Source organism: Myxocyprinus asiaticus, chromosome 2 (genome assembly GCF_019703515.2).
Source record: "Myxocyprinus asiaticus isolate MX2 ecotype Aquarium Trade chromosome 2, UBuf_Myxa_2, whole genome shotgun sequence".
Classification (NCBI taxonomy): domain Eukaryota; kingdom Metazoa; phylum Chordata; class Actinopteri; order Cypriniformes; family Catostomidae; genus Myxocyprinus; species Myxocyprinus asiaticus.
The window spans coordinates 55,729,020-55,743,925 of record NC_059345.1 but is presented as its reverse complement, the minus strand read 5'-3'; the positions used below and the strand labels follow the sequence as shown (position 1 = coordinate 55,743,925).

Below are 14,906 nucleotides of genomic sequence, written 5' to 3'. Positions count from 1 at the left end.
ACAGTACACAGCATTGTTTTCTTTTTTTCCAAAATTCATATTTTCCATTTTAAGTTTTTATGAATTTTGCATTTTAAAGTTTTTTTAAAATTTTATCATCAAAAGGCTGCCTAATCATATTAATTCATAAAACTTTAACCTTATGAAATCAATTACTACTACTTTTTAACATACCATTGCATTATTTTTATCAAATGAAGTAGTTCGCTATATGGCCAAATGTGCTTATTAAACTGCTAAAGACTGTGATTTAATTAAATAAATATACTGTTTAGTCTGCATGTGCTGCACGCTTCAAAGTAAATGAGTGCTCTGCTCTGTCATTTACACAAACACAGAGCATGCGTAATGCTATGATGATATGTTTTAGTGTATGAGCAGCCGGCTTCACGCATTCACTTTGGAGCATGCAGCACATGTATATTTGTTTAATTAAATCTTAGCCTGTTGTAATTTATTAATAAAATTATAACATCTTAAAATTTTTATTTGATTAATTGTGTATTCATACATTCATTTTATCTCAAATATGTCAAATTCCGTGACATTCCGCTTTTTATAGTTAATTCCATTTTTATGACGTGTTTTCCGCATCACGGAAATGATATGGCCCTAATTTAGGGTCTGGTTAAACTGGATTGCGGCTGTTTATTGAATTCTTCCCTAAATACTTTATTTAATTAGTTTATTCACGCAAACTTAGAACGAATTCCCCTATGCCCTTCTCACTCCGAAGGACAGAGCTCTTGATGTGGGCACTCTTAAGAGAGCATTACTGTATGAATGTACCCTTCCCTAATAGTGTTCTGGAAGGGCTCTTCATGAAAAAATTAATTTTCTTACTTTAGTTTGGAACAAGTGCTCTTCAAGGGTGCAAAAATTCAGTTTGGAAAACACCCTTAGTGTCTGGACACTCCACACTAGAGTGACATGTAGTTAGATAGTGTATTAAAGACACATTGTACACTGCTGTCTTGGTCTTAACAGTGAGTTGTTACTTTTCCAAACACATGTGAAAAGGTTAGCTAGAGTGTAGGCAGCTTGTGTTTGTTGACTTCAGTATCTTGGTAAGTTGTTTAATGTTGGTTAACCCCAGATATGTTAAATGATGGTCAGCATACTGATTACTTGTGATAATAAATGCAGTATTTTTCAAGCCACTGTCTTACAAGCCACTTCACTGGTTCATTAGGAGGATGATTCTTCCCTTTTGTTCCCAGTGGCAGTGGCAGCATCATTGCCAGAAAGCAGCTCCCTGAAAAGCACTTTAGGGAATTTTGTTCTTGTTCTCTGAGTCATGAAAGCTTTCACAGCAACTGTCCTTTGTCTGTATTTTTTCTATTATGCAGAACAGCTGGAGCCACGACCGACCCTTGCATTTGGTCACTGCATGTGTTTCAGAGTTTCAGAGTTTGTAACAAGCCATTAAAACGCATTTTGTAATAGAGTACCCTGATTATTCTGTGCAGCTTTGGGAGACTTCTAATGAAGGATCTAAAAGAGGTCCCTTCTGTTCAAGTCAATAATGACAGTGTTGTCGGGTTTCAGCATTCATTTGGTTGGCGAAAGGAGATTATGTTCTCGTTATATCTTTTTAACATAGACGTTGCACAGAGAATCGGGACTCAGGCAAGCAGTTTTGATTGCACTGGTGTCTCTCAAACACTTTGGCACATTACCTACCATTCAGCACTGACTTCATGGAGGGGGGGCTGAGCATTAAAATCTTGTAGTGCTTGATCAAGTCTGATTGAATCTTGTTGCTGCCTGGAGCTGTGTCTGAAGCCAAATTGCTGATGGTCCTAAGAAGTTCTTCAAGTGTTGGTTTTGTGTCCAGGTTTCCCTTGATGTACCTTCAGTGCTATCAAAGCTGGTGTAGCTTAGAGTATTGATCTACCCATTTCTCTATCTATTTCATTGATAAGTATTCAGGTAGAGGACATGTGAGGGATTGTCTGGCTCTTTTGAGCTCATTGTGTATCTTTCTGATGTTGTCTGTTGCAGTCACTTTCTGGAAAACTTTCATTAATTTTTTCTAGCATTAACTTGGTGCAAATGGTGTTGTGCTTGTATTATTTGAGGGCTGAATGCTTCAGAAGAATTCCAACGGATAGACTCTGCAATTATCATTAGGGTCTTTCAAAGCCTTTTGCACCAAACATTATACATGCACTCAATGGAAAGAATTACCTAACAGACTGTTGATAGCCTCTCTGTGTTTCTGAGAGCTTTTTTCAGGTGGTTAAATGTTTAATGTTTGCTACATCTTAACCAATTTAAATTCTTAAACTAGATTGTGGAGGTGAGGGCGTGGTCATCTGGGGAGAGAGAAAGTGGTAAGGATATCCACCTGAGATTGTGACTAATTACCATCTCTATGTTCACAGTGAGAGTTAGGGGGAGATAAAAAGATGGCCAGTTTACAGAGAGAGGAGGAAACAGACAGACAGACAGACAGACCGACAGACTGACCAGAGTCTTTGTGTCTGACCCCTGAGAGAGAGTCTTGTGTTGTGTGAAGCTGAAAAGCAGACTGTTTATTTGAGTGACACTGAAAAGCCATCTTATGTTTTGAGTGAAGCTGTACAGCGATTGCTGGTTATTTGTGAACTGTGGAAACCGGTTCCCGCTTCCTCCTTTATCTGCCCAACGTGAACCTTTGTTACGTAGATATAATGTTGTGGTTCTGAAAGCCAATGAAGAAAAATTACTTAAAGGGGTCATGAAATGGAGAATCAAATTTTCCTTGATATTTAGACATATAAGAGGTAACTGTACTATAAAAACATACTGTAATTTTCAGAACTCAAAACTTCCTACCTAGTCTAAAAAGAGCATTTATAGTTACTGCCCTGCTGAAACGTCTCATTTTGAAATCTGTGTGTTTGTGACATCACGAGGCATTTCCCATTTGCATGTACACGGCCCACAACATGCATCATTGTCGTGGGTGTACTGTTAAGGAGATGATAACTCAAGTTACTGCTGCGAGGTGAGGATGTCGAGTGTCAAACGTTGCTGTGTGCCTGGATGTGGAGAAACTGCATAGAGGGATTTCAGCATTAGGAATAAATGGCTTAAGTTTATTTTTAATGATGTGCCTGATCACTACAATGTGTGATAACTTGTTTGTTCAACACATTTTACAGCTGCCAACTGTATTGCACCCTGCAGTAATGCCGGTAAGTAAACCATTTATTTCTAATCTTTTATTTATCAGTGTGTTTGTAATAAACAGTAAGCCATCGTGTATCACTAAATAGAGGTCTGCAACCCAAGAGACATGACGGGACCCAAGAGCCCATTGGGTTTCGGGCCAGGTTGGGGTCCGTTTTTCAAGTAGGACTTTGGGTTAGGGTCAGTTCGGGTTTCTAATTAATGAACAAATAAACAGGCCTACTGAACTTGTTTCGCAAACACGCTCTCACTCACAGACATGCGCAAATGGATGAGTTAGGGGCTGTTCACACCAAACGTGTTTTTGTGTGCATCTGCTCTGTTTACCATTGTGTTCCGATGTAAACACATGCTGGACGAATGTCTTTGACTGTTGCATTGCGTCTAGCTGTTTCTTCAGCGTCTTGCGCAGGGCCGGCACATTTTTAGACACTGTGCCAAGTTAAAAAGAACTTCAAGTTTCAAAAACACGTCAAGACACCTGCATTCTGTTTCATTTGTTGCACTACGTCTAGATTGTTTTTAACGCAGGTGTCACAAAGATTTAATGTTCTAAACAAGCTCAGGTTTCAAAGAGGTGACTGTTACATTGTTTACCATTATTCCAGATTCTGCACCAAGCAAAGTTTCAGCGCTTGATAAACGATAAGGCAATATTTCCTCTTCTGCTTTAGTGTACTGAGGGGCTGCCGTGCCTTGTTAAAACTGTGTGTGTTTACAGTTACAATACTCTTACGAATGTTGCCTATGATGCTAACATAAATACAGCCAATTTTTATAGTACTTGCAATTAGAACAAATTATAAAGTCAGTGAGCGATTTCGGGTTCACACTTAAAATCTGACGGAATCATCTGGGCTGGGTAGGGTCGGGTTTGGGTTTAATTTTAAGGCCCATGCAGACCTCTATCACTAAGTAACATCTGATTAGGACACCAGCACCAAGCGTATCATAATTACACTGCTGCTTATCAAATCAATACATAAACGGATAAAGAATATTGTTTAAAAATTGTTTGAGTTGAATTGTATTATGTGTGAAGAAAGCAGAGTGAAATTAAATATATTACTGTGTAGTAGTAATATACTAATATACATGGTGGGGGGCGTGGATACTATTTTTCCAATGAAATAAGGTTAGCTAATCAGAAAAGTGGCCGTTTACTTTCAAGTTTTAAAGGAGAAGCAGCCTAAAACCGAGGGTCCGAATGAGGATGGAAAATGATTATGTTTTACAAATACAGTATTTGAATATATTGTTTTGTGCAAAAAACTTTGATAACATTATAAGCTCCAGGAACCCCTTTATAAAAACTGTATGAACTGCACAGAAGTGCATCTGCCAACAGGAGTCCATTACCATTGGCTGGTTGAAAGTCACAGACCTCTCTTTCTCTTTTAGTTTTCTATACCAATTGACCCACTCTAGTGTTGTTAAATTTTTTTATTCTGTAACACAGGCAGTGTATATAATGTGCATGGTGGGTAACTGTAAGACGTCTCAGATTCAGAATGACACAAGAAATGCTGTTAGACACACAGACACGTGCTTGAAGAAACACACTTTATTATATTTTTAAGAACAGATTACAGAAAAGCCGTCTATGCACGCATGATGCGCTGTTTATTTGGAGGCGTGCAGTCTCGTGGAACACACGAATATAAAGGGTTCTCACTCTTTCTTTGTTTCAGTCTTCTGAACATTTTTTGTACGAATAGTATCGACTGTGAGAATGCTGCAAATGACCTCAGACCATCTCAGCTCAGGAGGTGCTCTGAGTTCAGTTTGCTTTATTTCCTCAGAGCAGTTTGTTGTGAGCGCAACTCTGCAGGGTCACTTTAAATATAGCCTATACATCTGTGATTAAATCATAAAATAATACAAAAACATGTTCACCTCAAACCATGATTTATATTTCAGTGATTATTATCATAATTATAATTATTTTCACATTTATAATTGTTTTTATGTCTTCATTTGTGTAAGTAATATTCCGCCTGCATGTTTAGACGGATACTTGCCTGATGGTAAATGGAAAGGTGTTAAACACCAACATTAAACCCGCAAAAACCCAAAATAAGTGATGCATTTGCCCAGACAATGAAATACCCGCCTGGTAGCCCATGATGGAGAAAATGCACAGATGAAGTAGGTTCGTTGTCAAAGAGATGTTGCCCTTCATAACTGTTGAAAAGCCATCTTTCAAAAAGTTGAACAACACACATTTTAATTGCACTTCATTATTTTCAGTTTCATTTGAATTTTTTGTTAAAATAAATAAATAAATAAAGTTCAAAGTTTGAAACCAAGCTGCCTTGCATTATTGTGTAGGCTATTGCTTTATGGAAATTACCCCATAGTATCACTTAGCATCCAACCAGTAGTAATACTGGTGTTAGTCGGTTTGAACATGAACACCACATCGGTGTGAAATGTATGATATCGTGGCAAGTCTATCTGGAGCCCAGACAGATTCTATCATCTGTTGTTGGTACATGTCATGCCTTTTGCACTGGTCCTGACTATTGATGTGATGGCAGCTTATTGACATTTAGGTCTAGTCTGTGAATATTTCAACCAGATAAAGAGAGGAATATCCAATAACATTGCTGTATTTCATGGAAATGGCAAGATTTACTTGGACATGAATTACATATTATTGAATATATATATATTTATTAAAAAAATAGGAGATGTTTAAGCCAGCACCCGTTTTTTTGGTGGTGAAATGGAAATGTTTTCCTCGTCTGCTGTCTTTGATGTCACAACTCGGTTAGTTGCTAGTGAAGAGTTTGAGACTGTGTGTGATCTTGTGGTGCCATCGACCAATCAGAGTTGACGTCACTTACCTGTGGTTCCAGAGTGATTAGTTAAATGGCATTTACAGCTCAGATCACTGGCTCAAAAATGTCTGCTGTTCCTATAAAAAAAAATTGCAGATTTCAAATCGCAAACCGAGCAACTGCGATTGAGATGAATCGGAATGCTAATGGGTATCTTTCTCCACTTATTATGGACCTTCTTAGTGCAGGTCATAAGATTCTGGATATTTGATTCTGGCTGTTCTGGTGATGATGTAATGAGTCACAGTGCTGTTTGGAGCTTGGCTCAATGCATGTCAGGCGGATGCAATTTTATACACTGACACAAAGACATACACACAGACCATCTTCCTTAAGGATGGGGGAAGGGGAGCAGGCCGCCTGCCAGAATACTGAGTGTAAGAAAGGAAAATGTTAGCTACATATATAAAGAAAGAAACCATTCTCTTGTTTCTTTAAGTGTCTGTTGAATCTATATCTGGCTTTCTTTCGCTGATTACTAGTTTGCTGTAATGTCTGATTTAATATAATGCACACTCTTAGTTTTTCCACATAGTTTTTGCTTAAGATCAGTCTTAAGACTTTATTGGGAGGTATCTGTCTGGCATTGTCTAAGTGAAGTCTTGACACAAAAGTCTTCCATTCATTTCAGACACTACAGTCAGATATTTATACTGTTTAAACCATCATAATCCAAGGTCAATAAGTTTAATATACAGTTGTGCTCAAAAGTCTGCATACCCTTAGTTCTTAATACTGTGTATTGCCCCCTTTAGCATCAATGACAGTGTGCAGTCTTTTGTAATAGTTGTCTATGAGGTCCCAAATTCTTGCAGGTGGTATAGCAGCCCATTTGTCTTGGCAAAATGCCTCCAGGTTATGCAAAGTCTTTGGTCGTCTTGCATGAATCGCACGTTTGAGATCTCCCCAGAGTGGCTCGATGATATTAAGGTCAGGAGACTGTGATGGCCACTCCAGAACCTTCACCTTTTTCTGCTGTAACCACTGGAGGGTCAACTTGGCCTTGTGCTTAGGGTCATTGTCATGCTGGAAAGTCTAAGAGCATCCCATGCGCAGCTTTCATGCAGAAGATTGCAAATTGTCTGCCAGTATTTTCTGATAACATGCTGCATTCATCTTGCCATCAGTTTTCACAAGATTCCCTGTGCCTTTAGAGCTCTCACACCCCCAAAACTTCAGTGAGCCACCACCATGCTTCACAGTGGGGATGGCATTCTTTTCACTATAGGCCTTATTGACCCCTCTCCAAACATAGCGCTTATGGTTATGACCATAAAGCTCTATTTTGGTCTCGTCACTCCAAAGGTGTGTCAAGGTGTTGTTGGGCGTATTGTAACCAGGCTTTTTTGTGGCACTGGCGCAGTAAAGGCTTCTTTCTGGCAACTCGACCATGCAGCTCATTTTTGTTCAAGTATCATCGTATTGTTCTCCTTGAAACAACCACACCGTCTTTTTCCAGAGCAGCCTGTATTTCTCCTGAGGTTACCTGTGGGTTTTTCTTTGTATCCCAAACAATTCTTCTGGCAGTTGTGGCTGAAATCTTTCTTGGTCTACCTGACCTTGGCTTGGTATCAAGAGATCCCCGAATCTTTTTATATCCTTTTCCATCTTTATAAAGTTCCATTACCTTGTTACACAGGTCTTTTGACAGTTCTTTTCTGCTCCCCATGGCTCAGTATCTAGCCTGCTCAGTGCATCTACGTGAGAGCTAACAAACTCATTGACTATTTATACACAGACACTAATTGCAATTTAAAAAGCCACAGGTGTGGGAAATTAACCTTTAATTACCATTTAAACCTGTGTGTGTGTCACCTTGTGTGTCTGTAACAAGGCCAAACATTCAAGGGTATGTAAACTTTTGATCAGGGCCATTTGGGTGATTTCTGTTATCATTATGATTTAAAAAGGAGCCAAACAACTATGTGATAATAAATGGCTTCATATGATCATTATCCTTAAATAAAAGACAGTGTTTTTGCATGATCAGTCATATTTTCAAAATCAATGCCAAAATTTCACAATTTCTGCCAGGGTATGCAAACTTTTGAGCACAACTGTATATGATGTGTTTGCCAGTTTAGTTAACATTTTAAAATGATCATGCACTTAACATTTATGCAAGCACTTAACATTGGCACATTCATGGTGAGTACATTATATACATTTTTGCCAAATTTGCAAATTCAAATATACTAGCCTTTTTATTTTACCCATTTCTTCCTAGTTTTGCTGTGTGCTTTGGGTCATTGTTTTACTAGAAATTGATTACAGATCTCTGCTGACTGTAAAAAGGTTCTCTGAAGGATTCAACTGTATTTGGCTCCATCCATGTTGCCCTTGATGGCAACAAACTTTCCTGTCTGTGCTGAAAGCCCCAGAGCATGATGCTACTACCAGCATGGTTGACAGCAGCAATGATGCTACCCTGGTGTTGGGCTGTATTTGTTTTGCACCAAACATAACACTTTGCTTTACAAAACGTTTCCAGTGGCCACCCTCTTTGTAAAATTATTTCGGATCCCACAATGAAAATGGGCAATATGATATTATCAGGATCCTGTCAGATCTGAAGGAGGTTTTTAACATCTGCCTCGATCAACCTCTCAGTCAGGGGGAGATGGGGAAACTGGGGTGCTTGGGATTTTGGGACTTTGTTGATCACCTTTTTGGGGAGTCTGATCTCTCATCCCGGGAGGGACTTCCCCAGATGGACCATACCATCGTCCCTCCCTTCTCAAGCCCAGTCCCCAGTCCTCCAATGACCCATAAACTGAGGAGGAGGAAGAACGGCGCTGCCTCGATCTGCCCAGCTAACCGCCAGGAGGTGGCGACCGTGCCCGCAGCTGACCGCAAGGAAGTGGCGACCGTGCCTGCAGCTGACTGCCAGGAAGCGGAGGAGCCAGCAGCTGACTGCCAGGAGGCGGAGGAGCCCTGCAACTGACAGTCGTTGCCAGCGCTCATGGCCACGGAGACCGCTCCCCAGCCGCTGTCAGCGTTCCTGGCCATGGAGGCTGTTTCCCAATCACTACCAGCATTCCCGGCCATGGAGACCGTTTCCCCGTCACTGCCAGCTTTTCCAGCCACTGAGGTTATTTCCCAGTCTGTCCAGTCCCAAGTGGCCACCGCACAGTCTTGTCCAGTTCCCTGTGGTCGAATCTCTCCAGTTCCCTGAGGCCACTGACGAGCCTGTCCTGTTCCCTGTGGCCATTAACTGAGCCTGTCCTGTTCCCTGTGCCATTAACGAGCCTGTCCTGTTCCCTCTGGCTATTAACGAGCCTGTCCAGTTCCCTGTAACCATTGACAAGCCTGTCCAGTTCCCTGTGGCCGTTGATGAGCCTGTCCAGTTTCCTGTGGTCATCAAGTCTGTCCTGTTCCCTGTGGCTGTTAACCAGCCAGTCCAGTTCCCTGTGGTCATCAAGTCTGCACAGTTCCCTGAGGCTGTTGGCGACTGTCCAGTTCCTCGTGGCTGCTGTCCAGTCTGTCCAGTCCCAAGTGGCTGGCACCTTGCTCCTTCTGTTCCCTGGGATCACCCAGTCTGCTTAGCTTAGCCTTGCTTAGCGGATACCACCCTGGCTGACCTCTGCATAATGGCTGCCGCCCAGTCTTCTGACCTCTGTCCAGCGGCCGCCCAGTCTCATAATGCCCTGGATTTCCGCTCCCTACCTGTTGCGACATCCCAGGGCTCTGGACCCCGCCCTCTACCTTGACCCTCTTCCCAGACCTCCACACCCCACCCCTACCTTGATCCTTGTCCGAGGTCTCTAGACTCCTCCCCTTACTTCATTGTTACCTCTATTGTTTCCCCTGCCTCCCTTGGTTGTTTTTTTCTGCTTCACCCTTGTCTGTGTTTTCAGCCTGTCTTAGTTTGTTTTTTGTGTCTGTGTTGGGGTTTTGTGTTTGTTCCCCTTGGGATGCCAGGTGGCGTCCCTTTTGAGGTGGGGTAATGTCAGGATCCTGTCACCTTTGTCAGTCATGTTTACAGGATCCTGACACTTATGTTCTGTGTCTCTGTGTGAACACATGGCTTTAGTTGTTTTCTTTGCCATGTGCTCTTCTGTCTAGTCTGTGCTCCACGTTTAGAGCATGGTGTCTGGATCCTGACACTCATGTCTTTGTGAGCGCATGGCTTTATGTTCGGTTTCGGTTTTCTTGCCATGCGCTCCTTTCTGGTCTTGTCTTTTTTTTTTTTGTTTGAGCACATGGCTAATGATGGCTTCATTGCCATGTGCTCTATTGTCTTTTCATTATGTTTGCTTTGCCATCTGCTTCCTGACTCCGACTCGTTCCCTCATCAGTCTTCCTTGTTTAGTCCTTGTTAGTCCTTGTTAATGTTAATTAGTTTCACTTGCTCCTCATGTGTCTTGTTGCCTATATAAAATTCTCTCATCAGTTACTCACCCTCATGTCATCCCAGATATGTATGACTTTTCTTTCTTCTGCTGAAAACAAAGATTTTTAGAACAACATCTCAGCTCTGTAGTCCATTATAGTACAATGCTATAATGCTGTAGGTCTATAAATCTATAAATCTCCACTTTCACATTCATCTTATTTTGTTTTGATCTGTTTCTCACCCACACCTGTTATATCGCTTCTGAAGATAAGAATTTAACCACCGAAGTCAAAGCAAATTTGACTTGCATAGTGTGTATTGATTGACATGTTAAGATATTTATTTGTACATTCTCTCAAAATCAAATCTACATCCTCTCGAGTTTTGCAACATGTTTTACCTTCCAACAGACGTCCAACAGGGTGCATTACACTGCTCTGTTGCCCTGCTGTAAAACGGAGAATGCTGTGAAAGCAGTCCATGGAAAAGTTAAGCAAAATCTAGAACCAAGAACCTTTCACGGCTCACCCCAATCATTGCAAGTGTAATCCGAATATTTACTATCCAGTGGCTGATAACTTACATTTTTAGTTGCATAGCACGAAATTTGCTCACATATGCGAGTGATTTACTCGCGACGTAGAGGACTGACCATACACATTCATCAGAGTTCACCCAACTTCAACTTTGGTACATTGTAAAAGACTAAACTTCTTTAAACATGGTTGACTTCCCACTCCCCTGTGTTCACATGTGTATGAATGGGAGTGAATGGAACACAAAGTATAGAGTGACCGCACCACGACTCATCTGTTGCTGTTTTTGTTGTGAGAAGTGATTAGTCACAAGTAGGGATGCAAATTTTGGTGAATTATTTTAACAAGTCTACAGTACACTGGCTGAAATAAAACAGGCTCACGTGACAGATGGCCATATTTAGCTATTGTTATTACATTAAGATTTGAATGAACAACTGTTTATTTCCTTATTTTTCGTAACAAATTTCAAATGGGTCGCTTGCATGCCCAGATAACCTATGAGGTGATAACTTTTGCCAGTTTAACAATGGAAGAATAAAATCAGTCTTAGCCTACCCATAAATTGTGTGTCTGGGCAATCCTAATAATTTTGGTTTAGAAAAATCAATATTTCGACATGGGCAGGGGTCAGTATAGTACGCAGCCGGTTGATGGTAAAGACAGGCAGTTCAAAATACCCGCTCCAAAGGCATCGCACTTTCTGCCTTGCAACATGGATGAAATGCTGGGCTGTAAACATATGCTTTTAGATGTTGAGGCTTGCATATGTTTGATTCTTATATGGTACCACATTGTACACGTGCTTCTACTGAACATGTCATTTTCACGGCCGAAATTGTCCCAGACAGCACTCTTTGTAACTGCGCACTTCATCACGATCTTTCAGACTGAGGAAAACAGAGTTTTACACTTAAAATTTCACCCTAATGTAACGTGCCCTATGTGATAAACCCACCAAATTACCTTTCTTTAATTGTTTCTTCTAAAATAACAACATACATTTTTAAATGATAGTATCAGTTGAACAAATTGTTAATGGTAGTTAACCAGTTAATTAACTGTCTACATCCCTAGTCACATGGCATTTACGACTATTGGCTCAAAGTGCCCTGAACTGAGTGCCCATGAGCAAAGATGGCAGCATGCAGGTTGTGTACTTCCAGGACTAATTGTCCCAGCCAAGTAACTGCCTTTGAGATGAATGGCAATGCTGACGAATAGCTCTCTCGAGGTATTATAGACCTCCCTGTTCTGAAGCCACTCCAGTCTGTGCCATGTCAGCTAAATTGTGAGTTACTTTTGTGTTTCTTTAGACCTGATAATTAAAAAAGAGTACAGAAACTCAGAATGAGAGGAAAACATGAATGGCCCAGAATTCACATCAATACTCTTATTCATAACAATCAATAATAATAATATAATATTAAGACATAAGTGTGCACTTAAGAAATGTACAGAAAGGAAATTGTATTAGTTTTTTTCCCTCTCAGAAAAAGTGGCTCATAGCTACTGAAAATGCAACATGCTGATAATGTCAGAACTCTATAGATCCTTCTAAATCTAAGATATGAAATAGAAATATAAGTCTTTTTTCCTGAAAAGGTGAAGCAAGTATTAAAAGAGGAAAAGTTACTGCGTTTTGTCTTTGTAGGGCAGTATAAAGTGAACTTTCACTAGTTACAACTAGTAGAATTTTTCACTTTTTAGTCTCTATCGCTACAGCAAGTTATGATTGTTGCACCAACGTTTTGGTGTTTTACAGCTATGTAAAATGTAATAAAAATAAAGCATTTATTAGGCAGAACACATTCAGAGTTCAATCAGAGAGCAAGAGCAAAAAGAGCAAAAGTGCAAAATTAGACGGGAGGATGCCCAAGAAACAAAAATAAGCAAGTTTGACACCGGCAATTCTGTAAGGAATTAGATTTGTTTTCTCCCCACCCTACATTCCTCTTTCTTCTCTCCTCTATCTGTCTCTCTCTCAGTAATTCTCTCTTCCCGTTTACTCAACACTCCATCATAGTCACTCTTTATATGGCTCTATCTTTTCTATTTCATCCCCTAACTCCCTCACCTCCTGTCCTTTCTCTACCTCCAAAGGCATTTTTTGTCTTCCTCACAAACTTGTTTCCAGTTTTGCACCAAAAGTGTGTTATGCTTTGTTGACCTTCCAAAGTAAAGCCAACATTTGAATTGAATTGGGACTGAAGTCCCACTTTTAAAAAGTAAAGTATTTGAAGTTGCTGCTGAATTTGCAGCTATGACAGAATAGGCTCATATGCCGTGGCTCTCGCAGATGAACTGTACCGACATTTGGGTCACACACACAAGAAGAAGAATATGCGTTCCTGGTACAGAGGTTGAAAAGATTAGAAAAATTCATTCAAATTCACACACGTTAACTCTCCACATTATTAGCTATGAATTTTGTACTGTCTTTGCTGAGCGGATATATAACATATTTTTCAAAAGTGTCAGTAAACATGCTCTTCAGCACAGTTCAAGTTTGAATCAACCTATTTGCAGCCTTTGGATTTTCTACACACTGTTATTTCAGGATGGCTAGCAGTGTCAAGGAGGATTCATTCTGCTGGTTTGTTTCTGTGTGTCTCCCTCGTGTTGTTGCTGGTGCGGAGTTAATCACGCGGCAGCGTTGCCCAGCAATGCTCATTACCAGCCGCTGCTTGATTAGCTCGGCACCTGCACACTATCTTCTCTCTCCCTTATAAGCAGCCCTTTTGTGTGAGTTCAGTATTGGATCGTTCTCTTGTTGTGTGCTTTGTTACTCGTGTTCTCATGCTGTTCTCTGTATTTTTTAGTCTGGATATTTTTGCCTATTTTCCTGTGCTCCAGCCATTACCATCAGCTCCATTCACCAGGATTTCTCACCTCTGTTTCTCTCTGCTCCAGTCGACGCCATCTCACACCCTGGAATATACATTACCTCTACTCTCTCCCCGCTGCAGCTGCCGATGTCAGAGTCCTCCACCTTCATCTTTTAACACCTGGTCTCTGGACCGTTCCTTTGTTTGTGCTACTTCATATGTTTTCATCATATACCTGAACTTTTCCCTCATTAAACATTGATATATTTTTACTCCTGCATCTGGGTCCTATTTATATCACGACAAGCAGGGCTTGAAATGTACTTTAATTAATTGAATTTAATTATTAATAATTAAGGTTCTTCCATTGAACTCGTATTAGCCATATCATGGGTTTCACCTCTTAATTGTATGGTAATTGTGTATTTTATTTTTTTGCTAATTGCATATTCAGTTATATGTATGGTGGCTGAGAAGTGCATAACACAACCAAATTAGCAAAGCAATGTGAAAACAATATGGAAATAAACCACAAAACAACAAAATAAAGCCGCAACACACACACACACACAAAAAGGCAACACAGCAATGAAATAAAGCCGCAACACACACACACACACACAAAAAGGCAACACAGCAACAAAATAAAGCCGCAACACACACACACACACAAAAAGGCAACACAGCAATGAACTAAAGCCACAACAGAAAAGCCCAAGCACAGCAAAATTAACAGAAAATAAATATTAAGCACTGTATTTTAAGTCGTGGGAGTCTAACTCAATGCATGAGAGATCATGAGGCTGCACTGAAGATGCAGAGAGCTGCTCGTCCCACTGCAAGATACTACAAGAGTTCACTACAACTGAAGGTTTTTACCCCAGAGCGCTTCACCCTCCGAGTGGGGGCTACAACCCTAACACCTTCAATTATGTGAAGTTTTGTATAGTTATGTGCATTGAATTCTGGTATAAACCTAACCAGGTACTGGCCAGAGCACTTAAGGACAAATAAGTACAGCGTTTTTTTAAACTATTTATTTTCTGATCATTTTGTTGTGTTGTATCTTTTTTATTTTCTTCATGTTGTGACTTAATTTCGTGGTGTTGTAGCTTATTTCTGCTGTGTAGTGGATTAATTTTGTTGGGTTGTGGCTTATTTTCGTTGTGTTTTCAGCTTTTATTTG

At 40.3% G+C, this 14,906-nt stretch overlaps 1 protein-coding gene across 1 annotated transcript in view; it reads left to right on the top strand.

Annotated features, from left to right (window-relative positions):
* Positions 1-14,906, top strand: part of LOC127416566 (disintegrin and metalloproteinase domain-containing protein 33-like) — a 187,335-nt gene that overhangs the window by 20,684 nt on the left and 151,745 nt on the right. The window lies entirely within an intron of this gene.